Source organism: Oncorhynchus kisutch, unplaced genomic scaffold (genome assembly GCF_002021735.2).
Source record: "Oncorhynchus kisutch isolate 150728-3 unplaced genomic scaffold, Okis_V2 Okis03b-Okis08b_hom, whole genome shotgun sequence".
Classification (NCBI taxonomy): domain Eukaryota; kingdom Metazoa; phylum Chordata; class Actinopteri; order Salmoniformes; family Salmonidae; genus Oncorhynchus; species Oncorhynchus kisutch.
The window spans coordinates 17091789-17115246 of record NW_022261980.1 but is presented as its reverse complement, the minus strand read 5'-3'; the positions used below and the strand labels follow the sequence as shown (position 1 = coordinate 17115246).

General features: G+C 43.6%; 1 protein-coding gene across 1 annotated transcript in view; it reads right to left on the bottom strand.

Moving 5' to 3' along the window:
* abcc12 (ATP-binding cassette, sub-family C (CFTR/MRP), member 12) overlaps window positions 1-21707 on the bottom strand; it is a 114198-nt gene extending 92491 nt beyond the window's left edge. Inside the window, 1 exon segment of the mRNA XM_031812524.1 lies at window positions 21530-21707. The gene's annotated coding sequence lies outside the window, so the exon portion shown is untranslated.
* Between the last annotated feature and the right edge of the window lie 1751 nt (window positions 21708-23458).

Sequence of the window (23458 nt, the reverse complement as noted above, 5' to 3'; positions counted from 1 at the left end):
AACACTCCCATGACATGTACCCCCCCAAGAGAGGTAACACTCCCATGACATGTTATCCCCCCCACCAGAGGTACCACTCCCATGACATGTTACCCCCCCCCCACCAGAGGTAACACTCCCATGACATGTTACCCCCCCCCCCAGAGGTACCACTCCCATGACATGTTACCCCCCCACCAGAGGTAACACTCCCATGACATGTTACCCCCCACCAGAGGTAACACTCCCATGACATGTTACCCCCACCAGAGGTAACACTCCCATGACATGTTACCCCCCACCAGAGTAACACTCCCATGACATGTTACCACCCCCCCCACCAGAGTAACACTCCATGACATGTTACCCCCCCAGCAAAGGTAACACTCCCATGACATGTTACCCCCCACCAGAGGTAACACTCACATGACATGTTACCCCCCACCAGAGGTAACACTCCATGGCATGTTACCCCCCCACCAGAGGAAACACTCCCATGACATGTTACCACCCCCCCCCCCCACCAGAGGTAACACTCCCATGACATGTACCCCCCAGCAAAGGTAACACTCCCATGACATGTTACCCCCCAAGAGAGGTAACACTCCCATGACATATTACCCCCCCCACCAGAGGTACCACTCCCATGACATGTTACCCCCCCACCAGAGGTAACACTCCCATGACATGTTACCCCCCCACCAGAGGAAACACTCCCATGACATGTTACCCCCACCAGAGGTAACACTCAGATGACATGTTACCACCCCCCCCACCAGAGGTAACACTCCCATGACATGTTACCCCCCCAGCAAAGGTAACACTCCCATGACATGTTACCCCCCACCAGAGGTAACACTCCCATGACATGTTACCCCCCCACCAGAGGAAACACTCCCATGACATGTACCCCCCACCAGAGGTAACACTCCCATGACATGTTACCACCTCCCCCCACCAGAGGTAACACTCCCATGACATATTAACCCCCCCACACCAGAGGTAAAACTCCCATGACATGTTACCCCCCCAAGAGAGGTAACACTCCCATGACATGTTATCCCCCCCCCCCACCAGAGGTAACAACATGTTATACCCCCCCACCAGAGGTAACACTCCCATGACATGTTACCCCCCCCAAGAGAGGTAACACTCCCATGACATGTTATCCCCCCACCAGAGGTACCACTCCCATGACATGTTACCCCCCCACCAGAGGTAACACTCCCATGACATGTTACCCCCCCCCACCAGAGGTACCACTCCCATGACATGTTACCCCCCCACCAGAGGTAACACTCCCATGACATGTTACCCCCCACCAGAGGTAACACTCCCATGACATGTTACCCCCCACCAGAGGTAACACTCCCATGACATGTTACCCCCCCCACCAGAGGAAACACTCCCATGACATGTTACCCCCCACCAGAGGTAACACTCCCATGACATGTTACCACCCCCCCCACCAGAGGTAACACTCCCATGACATGTTACCCACCCAGCAAAGGTAACACTCCCATGACATGTTACCCCCCACCAGAGGTAACACTCACATGACATGTTACCCCCCACCAGAGGTAAAACTCCCATGACATGTTACCCCCCCAAGAGAGGTAACACTCCCATGACATGTTATCCCCCCCCCCCCCACCAGAGGTAACAACATGTTATACCCCCCCACCAGAGGTAACACTCCCATGACATGTTACCCCCCCCAAGAGAGGTAACACTCCCATGACATGTTATCCCCCCCACCAGAGGTACCACTCCCCATGACATGTTACCCCCCCCACCAGAGGTAACCACTCCCATGACATGTTTACCCCCCCCCACCAGATGGTACCACTCCCATGACATGTTACCCCCCCACCAGAGGTAACACTCCCATGACATGTTACCCCCCACCAGAGGTAACACTCCCATGACATGTTACCCCCCACCAGAGGTAACACTCCCATGACATGTTACCCCCCCCACCAGAGGAAACACTCCCATGACATGTTACCCCCCACCAGAGGTACACACTCCCATGACATGTTACCACCCCCCCCCACCCAGAGGTAACACTCCCATGACATGTTACCCACCCAGCAAAGGTAACACTCCCATGACATGTTACCCCCCACCAGAGGTAACACTCACATGACATGTTACCCCCCACCAGAGGTAACACTCCCATGACATGTTACCCCCCACCAGAGGAACACTCCCATGACATGTTACCCCCCACCAGAGGTAACACTCCCATGACATGTTACCACCCCCCCCCCCCCCCACCAGAGGTAACACTCCCATGACATGTACCCCCCCAGCAAAGGTAACACTCCCATGACATGTTACCCCCCCAAGAGAGGTAACACTCCCATGACATATTATCCCCCCCCACCAGAGGGAACACTCCCATGACATGTTACCCCCCCCCCCCACCAGAGGTAACACTCCCATTACATGTCCCCCCCCCCACCAGAGGTGACACTCCCATGACATGTTACCCCCCCCCACCAGAGGTAACACTCCCATGTCATGTTACCCCCCCCCCCCCACCAGAGGTACCACTCCCATGACATGTTACCCCCCCCCCTCCACCAGAGGTAACACTCCCATGACATGTCCCCCCCCCACCAGAGGTAACACTCCCATGACATGTTACCTCCCCCCCCACCAGAGGTAACACTCCCAAGACATGTTACCCCCCCCCCCCCACCAGAGGTAACACTCCCATGACATGTTACCCCCCCCCCACCAGAGGTACCACTCCCATGACATGTTACCCCCCCACCAGAGGTAACACTCCCATGACATGTTACCCCCCCACCAGAGGAAACACTCCATGACATGTACCCCCACCAGAGGTAACACTCCCATGACATGTTACCACCCCCCCCACCAGAGGTAACACTCCCATGACATGTTACCCCCCCAGCAAAGGTAACACTCCCATGACATGTTACCCCCCCACCAGAGGTAACACTCCCATGACATGTTACCACCCCCCCCACCAGAGGTACCACTCCCATGACATGTTACCCCCCCACCAGAGGTAACACTCCCATGACATGTTACCCCCCACCAGAGGGTAACACTCCCATGACATGTTACCCCCCACCAGAGGTAACACTCCATGACATGTTACCCCCCCACCAGAGGAAACACTCCCATGACATGTTACCGCCCACCAGAGGTAACACTCCCATGACATGTTACCACCCCCCCCCCCCCCACCAGAGGTAACACTCCCATGACATGTTACCCCCCACCAGAGGTAACACTCCCATGGCATGTTACCCCCCACCAGAGGTAACACTCCCATGACATATTACCCCCACCAGAGGTAACACTCCCATGGCATGTTACCCCCCACCAGAGGTAACACTCCCATGGCATGTTACCCCCCACCAGAGGTAACACTCCCATGACATGTTACCCCCCACCAGAGGTAACACTCCCATGACATATTACCCCCCCCACCAGAGGTAACACTCCCATGGCATGTTACCCCCCCACCAGAGGTAACACTCCCATGACATGTTACCCCCCACCAGAGGTAACACTCCCATGACATGTTACCCCCCACCAAAGGTAACACTCCCATGACATATTACCCCCCACCAGAGGTAACACTCCCATGACATGTTACCCCCCCCCCACCAGAGGTAACACTCCCATGACATATTACTCCCCCCCCCCCCCACCAGAGGTAACACTCCCATGACATGTTACCCCCCCCCAGATGTTTCTCCCACTTCCCTGTCTCCTCCTCTGATGGCCTCACTCTTAAACATGTCCTCTTCCCTGTCTCCTCCTCTGATGGCCTCACTGTTAAACATGTCCTCTTCCCTGTCTCCTCCTCTGATGGCCTCACTCTTAAACATGTTCTCAAAAATATAATACAAAACATGAAACCAGTTCCTCCTACTTCAATGACCTGGTATGGACCAGGGCTCTCCATCCCTGGACAGGAGGGTATCTCTCCCTAGGACCAGGGGTAGGAGAGTCCTGCTATAGAGAATACAGACAGAAATAACATCTCTACCAACCACATCAGTCTGTTGTTAGCAGGAAAGTCAGTCTGTTAGCAGTAAAGTCAGTCTGTCGTTAGCAGTAAAGTCAGTCTGTTAGCAGTAAAGTCAGTCTGTCGTTAGCAGTAAAGTCAGTCTGTTGTTAGCAGTAAAGTCAGTCTGTTAGCAGTAAAGTCAGTCTGTCGTTAGCAGTAAAGTCAGTCTGTCGTTAGCAGTAAAGTCAGTCTGTCGTTAGCAGTAAAGTCAGTCTGTCGTTAGCAGTAAAGTCAGTCTGTCATTACCAGTAAAGTCAGTCTGTCGTTACCAGTAAAGTCAGTCTGTCGTTACCAGTAAAGTCAGTCTGTCGTTAGCAGTAAAGTCAGTCTGTCGTTAGCAGTAAAGTCCATCCAGTTATGTTGACACAGTGGAAACATTATCTAACCTGTGATGTGTTCATAAGAGTGACAACAGCGTGATACACAGACATCGATCTATTTACAAATGCCTGATTTCCCATAAAACACTTCAATTAAAAACCAACTGTGACAAACACACACACACTCTCATGACAAGTGAACTTCCTTTCAGGTATAACATTTCAAAAAAAGCTAATCAAAAAGGTTAAAATGATCCACTAGTCATTTCCTTCTTCTTCTTCTTCTTCTTCTTCTTCTTCTCCTCCTTCTCCTTCTCCTTCTTCTTCTTCTTCTCCTTCTTCTTCTTCTTCTTCTTCTTCTTCTTCTTCTCCTTCTCCTTCTTCTTCTTCTCCTTCTTCTTTTTTTTTCAACTTATTTGAAAACAACAACAAAAAAGTGTGTGTGTGTGTGCGTGCGTGCGTGCGTGTGTGTGTGTGTGTGAAGGATCCAGTCACAGACTAGCAAATACAACCACAAATCAGATCTAACATCATCACCCGTGGACTGTGTTTAGCTTGGCAGGATTAATCCGTCAGTGTCCTACTGTCCTGGTTTAGCTCAGAGGAGGGGAGGGAGACCTCCTCATTACATTGTCTTAGCTTTGAAGAACAAGAACTAAAAGAACAATACCTTGGCTGTAGAGAGAGGAAAGGAGAGAGCGGTTTGTAGAGTAGTAGCCACTGAAACTTCAATCCTAATGCTTCTATGTTAGGAAACCTTGGCTCCTGTGCTCTAGGATAGACAGTCCCGTGCCTATCACTGAACTTGACGGCGACTCAAAGGTTAGCCTGTGCAGAGGTCTTTGTCGTAGGGCTGTGACGATTATGACATTTGGGGTGATGACTCCTTGTCATGCAAAATGGACATTGTAATAATAGTAGCTAGGACATATACCTAATGAATTGTAGCTAGGACACATACCTAATGAAATGTAGCTAGGACATACCTAATGAATTATAGCTAGGACACATACCTAATGAATTATAGCTAGGACACATACCTAATGAATTATAGCTAGGACACATACCTAATGAATTATAGCTAGGACACATACCTAATGAATTATAGCTAGGACACATACCTAATGAATTATAGCTGGGACACATACCTAATGAATTATAGCTAGGACACATACCTAATGAATTATAGCTAGGACACATACCTAATGAATTATAGCTGGGACACATACCTAATGAATTATAGCTAGGACACATACCTAATGAATTATAGCTAGGACACATACCTAATGAATTATAGCTAGGACACATACCTATTGAATTATAGCTAGGACACATACCTATTGAATTATAGCTAGGACACATACCTAATGAATTATAGCTAGGACACATACCTAATGAATTATAGCTAGGACACATACCTAATGAATTATAGCTAGGACACATACCTAATGAATTATAGCTAGGACACATACCTAATGAATTATAGCTAGGACACATACCTAATGAATTATAGCTAGGACACATACCTAATGAATTATAGCTAGGACACATACCTAATGAATTATAGCTAGGACACATACCTAATGAATTATAGCTAGGACACATACCTAATGAATTATAGCTAGGACACATACCTAATGAATTATAGCTAGGACACATACCTAATGAATTATAGCTAGGACACATACCTAATGAATTATAGCTAGGACACATACCTAATGAATTATAGCTAGGACACATACCTAATGAATTATAGCTAGGACACATACCTAATGAATTATAGCTAGGACACATACCTAATGAATTATAGCTAGGACACATACCTAATGAATTATAGCTAGGACACATACCTAATGAATTATAGCTAGGACACATACCTAATGAATTATAGCTAGGACACATACCTAATGAATTATAGCTAGGACACATACCTAATGAATTATAGCTAGGACACATACCTAATGAATTATAGCTAGGACACATACCTAATGAATTATAGCTAGGACACATACCTAATGAATTATAGCTAGGACACATACCTAATGAATTATAGCTAGGACACATACCTAATGAATTATAGCTAGGACACATACCTAATGAATTATAGCTAGGACACATACCTAATGAATTATAGCTAGGACACATACCTAATGAATTATAGCTAGGACACATACCTAATGAATTATAGCTAGGACACATACCTAATGAATTATAGCTAGGACACATACCTAATGAATTATAGCTAGGACACATACCTAATGAATTATAGCTAGGACACATACCTAATGAATTATAGCTAGGACACATACCTAATGAATTATAGCTAGGACACATACCTAATGAATTATAGCTAGGACACATACCTAATGAATTATAGCTAGGACACATACCTAATGAATTATAGCTAGGACACATACCTAATGAATTATAGCTAGGACACATACCTAATGAATTATAGCTAGGACACATACCTAATGAATTATAGCTAGGACACATACCTAATGAATTATAGCTAGGACACATACCTAATGAATTATAGCTAGGACACATACCTAATGAATTATAGCTAGGACACATACCTAATGAATTATAGCTAGGACACATACCTAATGAATTATAGCTTGTAAAATGACCACCAACATTAACTACTTAACGTAAAACAATGAAAAACTGCTACTCAGTAAACTATATGTCCTTGGAAATAAAGTTGACCCCCCCCCCCAACACTCCCTAATATAAACGTATTACAATAATTTTAATATAATTATTAGGACCGTTTTTAATTTTTTTTTTATTCACGGCAAGGTTATCGTCCATAATTGACGGTTCCACGACTACAGGATAGTTGTCAGGGCTCTTTAACGTGTCCCATCTGGCTTGTGCCCATCACAGACTCACAGCCCACAGATTTAAATGGTTCACAATGCACCTATTCCATACATAGTCGATAGTGCACTATATATAGGGAACAGGCTGGCCAGGGCCCAGGATAAAAATAGTGCACTATATATAGGGAACAGGCTGGCCAGGGCCCAGGATAAAAATGGTGCACTATATATAGGGAACAGGCTGGCCAGGGCCCAGGATAAAAATGGTGCACTATATATAGGGAACAGGCTGGCCAGGGCCCAGGATAAAAATGGTGCACTATATATAGGGAACAGGCTGGCCAGGGCCCAGGATAAAAATAGTGCACTATATATAGGGAACAGGCTGGCCAGGGCCCAGGATAAAAATTGTGCACTATATATAGGGAACAGGCTGCCCAGGGCCCAGGTTAAGAATAGTGCACTATATATAGGGAACAGGCTGGCCCAGGTTAAAAATAGTGCACTATATATAGGGAACAGGCTGGCCCAGGTTAAAAATAGTGCACTATATATAGGGAACAGGCTGGCCCAGGTTAAAACACCACTCTGACATCAATAGGTTATAGAGGGAGATATGTAGAGTCAACACCACTCTGACATCAATAGGTTATAGAGGGAGATATGTAGAGTCAACACCACTCTGACATCAATAGGTTATAGAGGGAGATATGTAGTCAACACCACTCTGACATCAATAGGTTATAGAGGGAGATATGTAGAGTCAACACCACTCTGACATCAATAGGTTATAGAGGGAGATATGTAGAGTCAACACCACTCTGACATCAATAGGTTACAGAGGGAGATATGTAGAGTCAACACCACTCTGACATCAATAGGTTATAGAGGGAGATATGTAGTCAGCACCACTCTGACATCAATAGGTTATAGAGGGAGATATGTAGTCAGCACCACTCTGACATCAATAGGTTATAGAGGGAGATATGTAGTCAGCACCACTCTGACATCAATAGGTTATAGAGGGAGATATGTAGTCAACACCACTCTGACATCAATAGGTTATAGAGGGAGATATGTAGTCAGCCCCACTCTGACATCAATAGGTTATAGAGGGAGATATGTAGTCAGCACCACTCTGACATCAATAGGTTATAGAGGGAGATATGTAGAGTCAACACCACTCTGACATCAATAGGTTATAGAGGGAGATATGTAGTCAGCACCACTCTGACATCAATAGGTTATAGAGGGAGATATGTAGTCAGCACCACTCTGACATCAATAGGTTATAGAGGGAGATATGTAGAGTCAACACCACTCTGACATCAATAGGTTATAGAGGGAGCTATGTGGTCAGCACCACTCTGACATCAATAGGTTATAGAGGGAGATATGTAGTCAGCACCACTGTCTCTGTGTCAAAGGCTTCACTCACTGAAAGCACCTGATTCAATTTGTCAAAGTTAACGTTGAGTCAAACATTTACAGAGCAGTAACCACTTGAAAGAGACAAATGAGTGACAATAAAAAAAATAGGTAGGTGAGAGGGTGAGGGAGCACGACGATGACGAGGGAGCACGACGATGACGACAACACTGAGTTTATAACGGTGACTTGGCGTTCTTCATTATTTTCCAGAGTCAGTGTTACAAAGGTGGAAACACTGAAATAACACAGCAATTCAATGTGTGTGTGTGTGTGTGTGCGTTGTGTGTGTGTGTGTGTGTGTGTGCGTTGTGTGTGTGTGTGTGTGTGTGTGCATGTGCGTGCGTGTGTGTGTGTGTGCGTGTGCGTTGTGTGCGCGCGTGTGTGTGTGTGTGTGTGTGCGTTGTGTGTGTGTGTGTGTGTGCATGTGCGTGCGTGTGTGTGCGTGTGCGTTGTGTGCGCGTGTGTGTGTGTGTGCGTGTGCGTGTGTGCGTGTGCGTTGTGTGCGCGTGTGTGTGTGTGTGTGTGCGTGTGTGTGCGTTGTGTGTGTGTGTGTGTGTGTGTGTGTGTGTGCGTTGTGTGTGTGTGTGTGCATGTGCGTGCGTGTGCGTTGTGTGCGCGTGTGTGTGTGTGTGTGTGTGCATGTGCGTGCGTGTGTGTGTGCGTGTGCGTTGTGTGCGCGTGTGTGTGTGTTGTGTGCGTTGTGTGCGCGTGTGTGTGTGTGCGTGTGCGTTGTGTGCGCGTGTGTGTGTGTGTGTGTGCGTTGTGTGCTCGTGTGTGTGTGTGTGCGTTGTGTGCTCGTGTGTGTGCATGTGCGTGCGTGTGTGTGTGTGCGCGTGTGTGTGTGTGTGTGTGTGCGTTGTGTGTGTGTGTGTGTGTGCATGTGCGTGCGTGTGCGTTGTGTGCGTTGCGTGTGCGTTGTGTGCACGCGTGTGTGTGTGTGTGTGTGTGTGTGTGTGTGTGTGTGTGTGTGTGTGTGTGTGTGTGTGTGTGCATGTGCATTGTGTGCGCGTGTGTGTGTGTGTGTGTGTGTGCGTGTGTGTGTGTGTGTGCGTTGTGTGTGTGCGTGTGCGTTGTGTGTGTGTGTGTGCGTGTGTGTGTGTGTGCGTGTGTGTGTGTGTGCGTGTGTGTGTGTGTGTGCGTTGTGTGTGTGTGTGTGCGTTGTGTGTGTGTGTGTGCGTGTGTGTGTGTGTGTGCGTTGTGTGTGTGTGTGCGTTGTGTGTGTGTGTGTGCGTGTGTGTGTGTGTGTGCGTTGTGTGTGTGTGTGTGCGTTGTGTGTGTGTGTGTGCGTGTGTGTGTGTGTGCGTGTGTGTGTGTGTGTGCGTGTGTGTGTGTGTGTGCGTTGTGTGTGTGTGTGTGTGTGTGTGTGTGTGTGTGTGTGTGTGTGTGTGTGTGTGTGTGTGTGTGTGTGTGTGTGTGTGTGTGTGTGTGTGTGTGTGTGTGTGTGTGTGTGTGTGTGTGTGTGTGTATCAAGGTACAGTACCAGTTCAGAGTTAGGACCTCACATCATTCAAGGGTTTTTCTTTATGTTTTTGCTATGTTCTACATTGTAAAATAATAGTGAAGACATCACAACTATGAAATAACACATATGGAATCATTTAGGAACCAAAACAGTGTTAAATCTAAATATGTTTTATATTCTAGATTCTTCAAAGGAGCCACTCTTTGCACACTCTTGAAATGAGCGAAGAGAAACGACATGAAGGTCAGTCGCAAAAACCATCAAGAGCTGATGAAACTGTCTCTCATGAGGACCACCATGAGGACCACCATGAGGACCACCATGAGGACCAGGACCACCATGAGGACCACCATGAGGACCACCATGAGGACCACCATGAGGACCAGGACCACCATGAGGACCACCATGAGGACCAGGACCACCATGAGGACCACCATGAGGACCACCATGAGGACCAGGACCACCATGAGGACCACCATGAGGACCTCCATGAGGACCACCATGAGGACCAGGACCACCATGAGGACCGCCATGAGGACCACCATGAGGACAACCATGAGGACCGCAACGAGGACCACCATGAGGACCGCAACGAGGACCACCATGAGGACCACCATGAGGAACGCAACGAAGACCACCATGAGGACCATCATGAGGACTGCAACGAGGACCACCATGAGGACCACCATGAGGACCACCATGAGGACCACCATGAGGACCACCATGAGGACCAGGACCACCATGAGGACCACCATGAGGACCAACATGAGGACCAGGACCACCATGAGGACCACCATGAGGACCACCATGAGGACCGCAATGAGGAAAGGAAGACCCAGAGTTACCTCTGCTGCAGAGGATCAGTTCATTAAAGTTCATTCAAGTCAACTGCACCTCAGATTGCAGCGCCAAATAAATGCTTCACAGAGATCAAGTAACAGACACATCTCAACATCAACAGTTCAGAGGAGACTGTGTGAATCAGGCCTTCATGGTTGAATTGCTGCAAAGAAACCACTACTAAAGGACACCAATAAGAAGAAGAGACGTGAAGAATCAGCAATGAACATTAGACTGGTGAAAATCTGTCCTTTGGTCTGATGAATCCAAATGTGAGATTTTTGGTTCCAACGACGTGTCTTTGTGAGATGCAGAGTAGGTGAACCGATGATCTCCGCATGTGTGGTTCCCACCGTGAAGCATGGAGGAGGAGGTGGGATGGTACTTTGCTGGTGACTCTGTCAGTGATTTATTTAGAAATCAAGGCACACTTAACCAGCATGGCTCCCACAGAATTCTGCAGCGATACGCCATCCCATCTGGTTTGCGCTTAATGGGACTATGATGTGTTTTCCAACAGGAAAATGACCCAACACACCTCCAGGCTGTGTAAAGGCTATTTTACCAAGAAGGAGAGTGACGGAGTGCTGCATCAGATGAGCTGGCCTCCACAATCACCCGACCTCAACCCAATTTAGATGGTTTGGGATGAGTTAGAAAAGCATCCAACTAGAGCTCAGCATATGTGGGAACTCCTTCAACACAGTTGAAAAAGCATTCCAGGTGAAGCTGGTTGAGAGAATACCAAGAGTGTGCAAAGCTGTCATCAAGGCAAAGGGTGGCTACTTTGCAGAACACTTTTTTGGTTACTACATGATTCCATGTGTTTTATTTCATAGTGTTGATGTCTTCAATATTATTCTACAATGTAGAAAATAGTACAAATAAAGACAAATCCTTGAATGAGGAGGTTTGTCCAAACCTTTGACAGCTACTGTAGGTATACATTATGTAGCCTATAGAGACTTTTCAAGCAGTGAATAGTCATTATGTTGAATATCTATTGAATATTTGTCTAACTAGAGCATCCCAGATTGTGGTTAAAACCAGCCCAAGCCAGCAACTGTAATTAGCCAAACGTTGTTAGCCAAGGAACCTATGAAAAAGTAGCGGTTTCTTTGGCAAGTATCAGCTATACACTATCAGTTCATATGTATCCATTTCACACGTTTTAACCAACCAATACAGGTACTGTAAAACTACCTGAATCACCCGATGTCTTCGCAGTACACTGTCGTTTTCGCTGTCCCTGTACATTAAGGTCGGCAACCTGGACTGTGCTGTAATGCTGAGTGGACACATCCACTTCAGTCTCATCCTCTTCAGTCTCCGAATGAGTCGGCCATCATCCACTGTCACGGAGTAGAGGACCATTGACTATGAGATACAGTAGTGATGATGGCATTGATCTGGGTAAGATAATGTACACATCCACTTCAGTCTCAGAATGAGTCGGCCGTCATCCACTGTCATGGAGTAGAGGACCATTGACTATGAGATACAGTAGTGATGATGGCATTGATCTGGGTAAGATAATGTACACATCCACTTCAGTCTCAGAATGAGTCGGCCGTCATCCACTGTCATGGAGTAGAGGACCATTGACTATGAGATACAGTAGTGATGATGGCATTGATATGAACCATATCATGTCTCATTTGGGTAAGATAATGTAAGGCAACCATATCATGTCTGGTTTGGGTAAGATAATGTAAGGCAACCATATCATGTCTGGTTTGGGTAAGATAATGTAAGGCAACCATATCATGTCTGGTTTGGGTAAGATAATGTAAGGCAACCATATCATGTCTGGTTTGGGTAAGATAATGTAAGGCAACCATATCATGTCTGGTTTGGGTAGGATAATGTAAGGCAACCATATCATGTCTGGTTTGGGTAAGATAATGTAAGGCAACCATATCATGTCTGGTTTGGGTAAGATAATGTAAGGCAACCATATCATGTCTGGTTTGGGTAAGATAATGTAACAACCATATCATGTCTGGTTTGGGTAAGATAATGTAACAACCATATCATGTCTGGTTTGGGTAAGATAATGTAACAACCATATCATGTCTGGTTTGGGTAGGATAATGTAACAACCATATCATGTCTGGTTTGGGTAGGATCATGTAACAACCATATTATGTCTGGTTGGGTAAGATAATGTAACAACCATATCATATCTGGTTTGGGTAGGATAATGTAACAACCATATCATGTCTGGGTTGGGTAAGATAATGTAACAACCATATCATGTCTGGTTTGGGTAGGATAATGTAACAACCATAGCATGTCTGGTTTGGGTAGGATAATGTAACAACCATATCATGTCTGGTTTGGGTAAGATAATGTACAACCATATCATGCCTGGTTTGGGTAAGATAATGTAACAACCATATCATGTCTGGTTTGGGCAGGATAATGTAACAACCATATCATGTCTGGGTTGGGTAAGATCATGTAACAACCATATCATGTCTGGTTTGGGTAGGATAATGTAACAACCATATCATGACTGGTTTGGGTAGGATAATGTAACAACCATAACATGTCTGGTTTGGGTAAGATAATGTACAACCACATCATGTCTGGTTTGGGTAAGATAATGTAACAACCATATCATGTCTGGTTTGGGTAAGATAATGTAACAACCATATCATGTCTGGGTTGGGTAAGATAATGTAACAACCATATCATGTCTGGGTTGGGTAGGATAATGTAACAACCATATCATGCCTGGTTTGGGTAGGATAATGTAACAACCATATCATGTCTGGTTTGGGTGAGATAATGTAACAACCATATCATGTCTGGTTTGGGTAAGATAATGTAATGCAACCATATCATGTCTGGTTTGGGTAAGATAATGTAACAACCATATCATGTCTGGTTTGGGTAGGATAATGTAACAACCATAGCATGTCTGGTTTGGGTAAGATAATGTACAACCGCATCATGTCTGGTTTGGGTAAGATAATGTAACAACCATATCATGTCTGGTTTGGGTAGGATAATGTAACAACCATATCATGTCTGGGTTGGGTAAGATAATGTAACAACCATATCATGTCTGGTTTGGGTGAGATAATGTAACAACCATATCATGTCTGGTTTGGGTAAGATAATGGAATGCAACCATATCATGTCTGGTTTGGGTAAGATAATGTAACAACCATATCATGTCTGGTTTGGGTAAGATAATGTAACAACCATATCATGTCTGGTTTGGGTAAGATAATGGAATGCAACCATATCATGTCTGGTTTGGGTAAGATAATGTAACAACCATATCATGTCTGGTTTGGGTAGGATAATGTAACAACCATATCATGCCTGGTTTGGGTAGGATAATGTAACAACCATATCATGTCTGGTCTGGGTAGGATAATGCAACAACCATATCATGTCTGGTTTGGGTAGGATAATGTAACAACCATATCATGTCTGGTTTGGGTAGGATAATGTAACAACCATATCATGTCTGGTTTGGGTAGGATAATGTAATGCAACCATATCATGTCTGGTTTGGGTGAGATAATGTAACAACCATATCATGTCTGGTTTGGGTAAGATAATGGAATGCAACCATATCATGTCTGGTTTGGGTAAGATAATGTAACAACCATATCATGTCTGGTTTGGGTAAGATAATGTAACAACCATATCATGTCTGGTTTGGGTAGGATAATGTAACAGCCATAGCATGTCTGGTTTGGGTAGGATAATGTAACAACCATATCATGTCTGGTTTGGGTAGGATAATGTAACAACCATATCATGTCTGGTTTGGGTAGGATAATGTAATGCAACCATATCATGTCTGGTTTGGGTAGGATAATGTAACAACCATATCATGTCTGGTTTGGGTAGGATAATGTAACAACCATATCATGTCTGGTTTGGGTAGGATAATGTAATGCAACCATATCATGTCTGGTTTGGGTAGGATAATGTAATGCAACCATATCATGCCTGGTTTGGGTCGGATAATGTAACAACCATATCATGTCTGGGTCGGGTAAGATAATGTAACAACCATATCATGCCTGGTTTGGGTAAGATAATGTAACAACCATATCATGTCTGGCTTGGGTAGGATAATGTAACAACCATATCATGTCTGGTTTGGGTAGGATAATGTAACAACCATATCATGTCTGGTTTGGGTAGGATAATGTAACAACCATATCATATCTGGTTTGGGTAGGATAATGTAACAACCATATCATGTCTGGTTTGGGTAGGATAATGTAACAACCATATCATGTCTGGTTTGGGTAGGATAATGTAATGCAACCATATCATGTCTGGTTTGGGTAGGATAATGTAATGCAACCATATCATGCCTGGTTTGGGTCGGATAATGTAACAACCATATCATGTCTGGGCTGGGTAAGATAATGTAACAACCATATCATGCCTGGTTTGGGTAAGATAATGTAACAACCATATCATGTCTGGCTTGGGTAGGATAATGTAACAACCATATCATGTCTGGTTTGGGTAGGATAATGTAACAACCATATCATGTCTGGTTTGGGTAGGATAATGTAACAACCATATCATATCTGGTTTGGGTAGGATAATGTAACAACCATATCATGTCTGGTTTGGGTAGGATAATGTAACAACCATATCATGTCTGGTTTGGGTAGGATAATGTAACGCAACTTTCCCCTCACTGATTATACAACAAATAAAATCTCAGTCAGTCATTTTTTTGTCATAAATATTTTTTGCCCAACTTTCTATATATATATTTTTATTTCCCTGTAAAATAACTCTCCACTTGGCACATACTTCAGTTCAACATCTAGTTTTGATTTACATTTGGTTGAGTTGACGTTGGATTTAGGGTTAAAAGTTAAGGGGGGGGGGGGGGGGGGGGGGGGTTTGGGGAGGGAATACGAAATCTGTTATTTTTCTCAAATCCAATCATATTGTCACGGCTTGGTTTTAGTATTTTGTGTTTTCTTTAATTATTTGTTCAGGCCAGGGTGTGACATGGGTTATTGTGTTGTCGTATTGTTTTTTTTGTAGGCATTGGGATTGTGGCTGATTAGGGGTGTGTCGAGTGTAGGCTTGGCTGCCTGAGGCGGTTCTCGATCAGAGTCAGGTGTTTCTCGTTGTCTCTGATTGGGAACCGTATTTTGGTAGCCTGAGTTTCACTTTGTATTTCGTGGGTGATTGTTCCTGTCTCTGTGTAGTTTCACCAGATAGGCTGTAATAAGTTTCACGTTCCGTTTGTTGTTTTCGTATTTATTAGTTATTTCATGTATCGTCACTTTTCATTCATTAAAGACATGAGTAACCACCACGCTGCATTTCGGTCCGACTCTCTTTCAACAAACGAAGAACGCCGTTACACATATTTTCCACGTTGATTCAACTTCATCACATAGATTGGTTTTGGTTGAAATGACGTTGAAATAACGTTGATTCGGGGGGAAGTAGACTAAGAGGAACAGTGACAAATATTGGATTTATTGATCAAATCAACAAGAAAGTCATTTTTATGACATCCTGCTGTGGTACGGTCACTTTGCTGGACAATAGTTAATGCATTAAATGTTTTTAATCTATAACCACCTTTGTCCACCTGGGGGCAGTGTTTATTGGCATATAACAGCATATAACGGTACTGAGATGTACAGCTTCAGTGAGCTCATTTTCCTCTTTTCACTTTGGTGTTTTGGTCTTCCATAACTTATTTTCTAATGTATTTAATCGCCATATTGCTTTCGCCATGTAGCCATGTATGTCTGTATTAAGGGTAAAGACTCTGGGAGGGGGGAGATGTTCTGTCTACTGTCTGTATTAAGGGTAAAGACTCTGGGAGGGGGGAGATGTTCTGTCTACTGTCTGTATTAAGGGGAAAGACTCTGGGAGGGGGGAGATGTTCTGTCTACTGTCTGTATTAAGGGGAAAGACTCTGGGAGGGGGGAGATGTTCTGTCTACTGTCTGTATTAAGGGTAAAGACTCTGGGAGGGGGGAGATGTTCTGTCTACTGTCTGTATTAAGGGTAAAGACTCTGGGAGGGGGGAGATGTTCTGTCTACTGTCTGTATTAAGGGTAAAGACTGGGAGAGTGGAGATGTTCTGTCTACTGTCTGTATTAAGGGTAAAGACTGGGAGAGTGGAGATGTTCGGTCTACTGTCTGTATTAAGGGTAAAGACTCTGGGAGAGTGGAGATGTTCGGTCTACTGTCTGTATTAAGGGGTAAAGACTCTGGGAGACTGGAGATGTTCGGTCTACTGTCTGTATTAAGGGTAAAGACTCTGGGAGAGTGGAGATGTTCGGTCTACTGTCTGTATTAAGGGGTAAAGACTCTGGGAGGGTGGAGATGTTCTGTCTACTGTCTGTATTAAGGGTAAAGACTCTGGGAGGGGGGAGATGTTCTGTCTACTGTTTGTATATATAGTAGGACGTCCTGAAACACTAAACAACAAGACCAGAATATGTTCTGTCTGTATAGATAGTAGCACGTCCTGAAACACTAAACAACAGGACCACAATATGTTCTGTCTGTATAGATAGTAGGACGTCCTGAAACACTAAACAACAAGACCAGAATATGTTCTGTCTGTATAGATAGTAGTACATCCTGAAACACTAAACAACAGGACCAGAATATGTTCTGTCTGTATAGATAGTAGGACGTCCTGAAACACTAAACAACAAGACCAGAATATGTTCTGTCTGTATAGATAGTAGCACGTCCTGAAACACTAAACAACAAGACCAGAATATGTTCTGTCTGTATAGATAGTAGCACGTCCTGAAACACTAAACAACAGGACCACAATATGTTCTGTCTGTATAGATAGTAGCACGTCCTGAAACACTAAACAACAAGACCAGAATATGTTCTGTCTGTATAGATAGTAGCACGTCCTGAAACACTAAACAACAGGACCAGAATATGTTCTGTCTGCTGTCTGTATAGATAGTAGCACGTCCTTAAACACTAAACAACAGGACCAGAATATGTTCTGTCTGTATAGATAGTAGTACGTCCTAAAACACTAAACAACAGGACCAGAATATGTTCTGTCAGTATAGATAGTAGTACGTCCTGAAACACTAAACAACAGGACCAGAATATGTTCTGTCTGTATAGATAGTAGTACGTCCTGAAACACTAAACAACAGGACCAGAATATGTTCTGTCAGTATAGATAGTAGTACGTCCTAAAACACTAAACAACAGGACCAGAATATGTTCTGTCAGTATAGATAGTAGTACGTTGTAACGGCGTTCTTCGTTTGTAGAAAGAGAGTCGGACCGAAATGCAGCGTGGTGGTTACTCATGTCTTTAATGAATGAAAAGTGACGATACATGAAATAACGATAAATACAAAAACAACAAACGGAACGTGAAACCTAATTACATCCTATCTGGTGAAACTACACAGAGACAGGAACAATCACCCACGAAAGACAAAGCGAACTCAGGCTACCTAAATACGGTTCCCAATCAGAGGCAACGAGAATCACCTGACTGCTGATTGAGAACCGCCTCAGGCAGCCAAGCCTATACAACACCCCTAATCAGCCGCGATCCCAAATACTACAACCCAATAAGAAATACAATAACATAAACCCCTGTCACACCCTGGCCTGACCAAATATATAACGAAAACACAAAATACAATGACCAAGGCGTGACATACGTCCTTAAACACTAAACAACAGGACCAGAATATGTTCTGTCAGTATAGATAGTAGTACGTCCTGAAACACTAAACAACAGGACCAGAATATGTGCTGTCTGTATAGATAGTAGTACGTCCTGAAACACTAAACAACAGGACCAGAATATGTTCTGTCAGTATAGATAGTAGTACGTCCTGAAACACTAAACAACAGGACCAGAATATGTTCTGTCTGTATAGATAGTAGTACATCCTGAAACACTAAACAACAGGACCAGAATATGTTCTGTCAGTATAGATAGTAGTACGTCCTGAAACACTAAACAACAGGACCAGAATATGTTCTGTCAGTATAGATAGTAGTACGTCCTTAAACACTAAACAACAGGACCAGAATATGTTCTGTCAGTATAGATAGTAGTACGTCCTTAAACACTAAACAACAGGACCAGAATATGTTCTGTCAGTATAGATAGTAATACGTCCTTAAACACTAAACAAAAGGACCAGAATATGTTCTGTCAGTATAGATAGTAGTACGTCCTTAAACACTAAACAACAGGACCAGAATATGTTCTGTCAGTATAGATAGTAGTACGTCCTTAAACACTAAACAACAGGACCAGCATATGTTCTGTCTGCTGTCTGTATAGATAGTAGTACGTCCTTAAACACTAAACAACAGGACCAGAATATGTTCTGTCTGTATAGATAGTAGTACGTCCTGAAACACTAAACAACAGGACCAGAATATGTTCTGTCTGTATAGATAGTAGTACGTCCTTAAACACTAAACAACAGGACCAGAATATGTTCTGTCTGTATAGATAGTAGCACGTCCTGAAACACTAAACAACAGGACCAGCATATGTTCTGTTGCTGTCTGTATAGATAGTAGTACGTCCTGAAACACTAAACAACAGGACCAGAATATGTTCTGTCTGTATAGATAGTAGTACGTCCTTAAACACTAAACAACAGGACCAGAATATGTTCTGTCAGTATAGTTAGTAATACGTCCTTAAACACTAAACAATAGGACCAGAATATGTTCTGTCTGTATAGATAGTAGTACGTCCTGAAACACTAAACAACAGGACCAGAATATGTTCTGTCTGCTGTCTGTATAGATAGTAGTACGTCCTGAAACACTAAACAACAGGACCAGAATATGTTCTGTCTGTATAGATAGTAGTACGTCCTGAAACACTAAACAACAGGACCAGAATATGTTCTGTCTGCTGTCTGTATAGATAGTAGTACATCCTGAAACACTAAACAACAGGACCAGAATATGTTCTGTCTGTATAGATAGTAGCACGTCCTGAAACACTAAACAACAGGACCAGAATATGTTCTGTCTGTATAGATAGTAGTACGTCCTTAAACACTAAACAACAGGACCAGAATATGTTCTGTCTGTATAGATAGTAGTACGTCCTGAAACACTAAACAACAGGACCAGAATATGTTCTGTCTGTATAGATAGTAGTACATCCTGAAACACTAAACAACAGGACCAGAATATGTTCTGTCTGTATAGATAGTAGTACGTCCTGAAACACTAAACAACAGGACCAGAATATGTTCTGTCAGTATAGATAGTAGTACATCCTGAAACACTAAACAACAGGACCAGAATATGTTCTGTCTGTATAGATAGTAGTACGTCCTTAAACACTAAACAACAGAACCAGAATATGTTCTGTCTGCTGTCTGTATAGATAGTAGTACATCCTGAAACACTAAACAACAGGACCAGAATATGTTCTGTCTGTATAGATAGTAGTACGTCCTTAAACACTAAACAACAGGACCAGAATATGTTCTGTCAGTATAGTTAGTAGTACGTCCTTAAACACTAAACAACAGGACCAGAATATGTTCTGTCTGTATAGATAGTAGTACGTCCTGAAACACTAAACAACAGGACCAGAATATGTTCTGTCTGTATAGATAGTAGTACGTCCTGAAACACTAAACAACAGGACCAGAATATGTTCTGTCTGTATAGATAGTAGCACGTCCTGAAACACTAAACAACAGGACCAGAATATGTTCTGTCAGTATAGATAGTAGTACGTCCTGAAACACTAAACAACAGGACCAGAATATGTTCTGTCTGTATAGATAGTAGTACGTCCTGAAACACTAAACAACAGGACCAGAATATGTTCTGTCTGTATAGATAGTAGTACGTCCTGAAACACTAAACAACAGGACCAGAATATGTTCTGTCTGTATAGATAGTAGTACGTCCTTAAACACTAAACAACAGGACCAGAATATGTTCTGTCTGTATAGATAGTAGTACGTCCTGAAACACTAAACAACAGGACCAGAATATGTTCTGTCTGTATAGATAGTAGTACGTCCTGAAACACTAAACAACAGGACCAGAATATGTTCTGTCTGTATAGATAGTAGTACGTCCTGAAACACTAAACAACAGGACCAGAATATGTTCTGTCTGTATAGATAGTAGTACGTCCTTAAACACTAAACAACAGGACCAGAATATGTTCTGTCTGTATAGATAGTAGTACGTCCTGAAACACTAAACAACAGGACCAGAATATGTTCTGTCTGTATAGATAGTAGTACGTCCTGAAACACTAAACAACAGGACCAGAATATGTTCTGTCTGTATAGATAGTAGTACGTCCTGAAACACTAAACAACAGGACCAGAATATGTTCTGTCTGTATAGATAGTAGTACGTCCTGAAACACTAAACAACAGGACCAGAATATGTTCATTACACATAAAGAGCTATAAAATCTATGGTTCTATAAATAGCCATTAAATCCTGTGAAAAATGTCACGATGCTCTATGCTGCCTGTAGATGTTTACTGTTTTCAAGTTCCCCTAAAACACTGACAAAAACATTTACCGCTGTACATATGCAAAATGACAAGATGTAAATACAGGAAGGAAATTCAAGACATTACCCCAAACGTGTCCGTGGAGAAACAACCCTTTTTGGAAGCAGTTCGAGCTCTGCACAATCCGATTGATCCCTCTGAAGAGTTGTTCTCTCTCTCTGTCTCTGTCTCTCTCTCTCTCTGTCTCTCTATCTCTCTCTCTGTCTGTCTCTCTCTCTGTCTGTCTCTCTCTCTGTCTCTCTCTCTCTCTGTCTCTCTCTCTCTCTGTCTCTCTCTGTCTCTGTCTCTCTCTCTGTCTGTCTCTCTCTCTGTCTGTCTATCTGTCTCTATCTCTCTCTCTCTCTCTCCTTCTCATATATTCCTGCTACCTTCAGGGATTGTAATATTAAATCTCTGTGGTGCTGATTATAGAGGGAAAACAGAGACACTCTGGACTGTACCCTCACCAAGGTCAACTTCCTGTCTTAAGTGTGTGTCACGCCCTGACCGTGGATTGGTCAGGATGTGAAGTGGGTGGGCATTCTATGGTTGTATGTCTAGGTCGTGTATTTCTATGTGTTTGGCCGGGTATGGTTCTCAATCAGGGACAGCTGTCTATTGTTGTCTCTGATTGGGAATCATACTTAGGCAGCCTGTTTTCCCCCTGTTAGTTGTGGTTATTTTCTGGTTAGTGTTTATTGCACCTGTCAGAAGTGTTCAGTCAGAATAAATCATATGAACACGTACCAAGCTGCACCTTGGTCTTCACCTTCTTCTAATGAATGTCGTTACAGTGTGACTCAAATGGCACCCTATTCCCTATATAGTGGTACTACTATAGACCAGGGCCCTATTCCCTATATAGTGGTACTACTATAGACCAGAGCCCTATTCCCTATATAGTGGTACTACTATAGACCAGAGCCCTATTCCCTATATAGTGGTACTACTATAGACCAAAGCCCTATTCCCTATATAGTGGAACTACTATAGACCAGAGCCCTATTCCCTATATAGTGGTACTACTATAGACCAGAGCCCTATTCCCTATATAGTGGTACTACTATAGACCAAAGCCCTATTCCCTATATAGTGGAACTACTATAGACCAGAGCCCTATTCCCTATATAGTGCTACTACTATAGACCAGAGCCCTATTCCCTATATAGTGGTACTACTATAGACCAGAGCCCTATTCCCTATATAGTGGTACTACTATAGACCAGAGCCCTATTCCCTATATAGTGGTACTACTATAGACCAGAGCCCTATTCCCTATATAGTGGTACTACTATAGACCAGAGCCCTATTCCCTATATAGTGGTACTACTATAGACCAGAGCCCTATTCCATATATAGTGGTACTACTATAGACCAGAGCCCTATTCCCTATATAGTGGTACTACTATAGACCAGAGCCCTATTCCCTATATAGTGGTACTACTATAGACCAGAGCCCTATTCCCTATATAGTGGTACTACTATAGACCAGAGCCCTATTCCCTATATAGTACACTACTATAGACCAGAGCCCTATTCCCTATATAGTGGTACTACTATAGACCAGGGCCCTATTCCCTATATAGTGGTACTACAATAGACCAGAGCCCTTTTCCCTATATAGTGGTACTACTTCAGACCAGAGCCCTATTCCCTATATAGGGCACTACTTTAGACCAGAGCCCTATTCCCTATATAGTGGTACTACTATAGACCAGAGCCCTATTCCCTATATAGTGGTACTACTTCAGACCAGAGCCCTATTCCCTATATAGGGCACTACTATAGACCAGAGCCCTATTCCCTATATAGTGGTACTACTATAGACCAGAGCCCTATTCCCTATATAGTGGTACTACTATAGACCAGAGCCCTATTCCATATATAGTGGTACTACTATAGACCAGAGCCCTATTCCCTATATAGTGGTACTACTATAGACCAGAGCCCTATTCCCTATATAGTGGTACTACTATAGACCAAAGCCCTATTCCCTATATAGTGGTACTACTATAG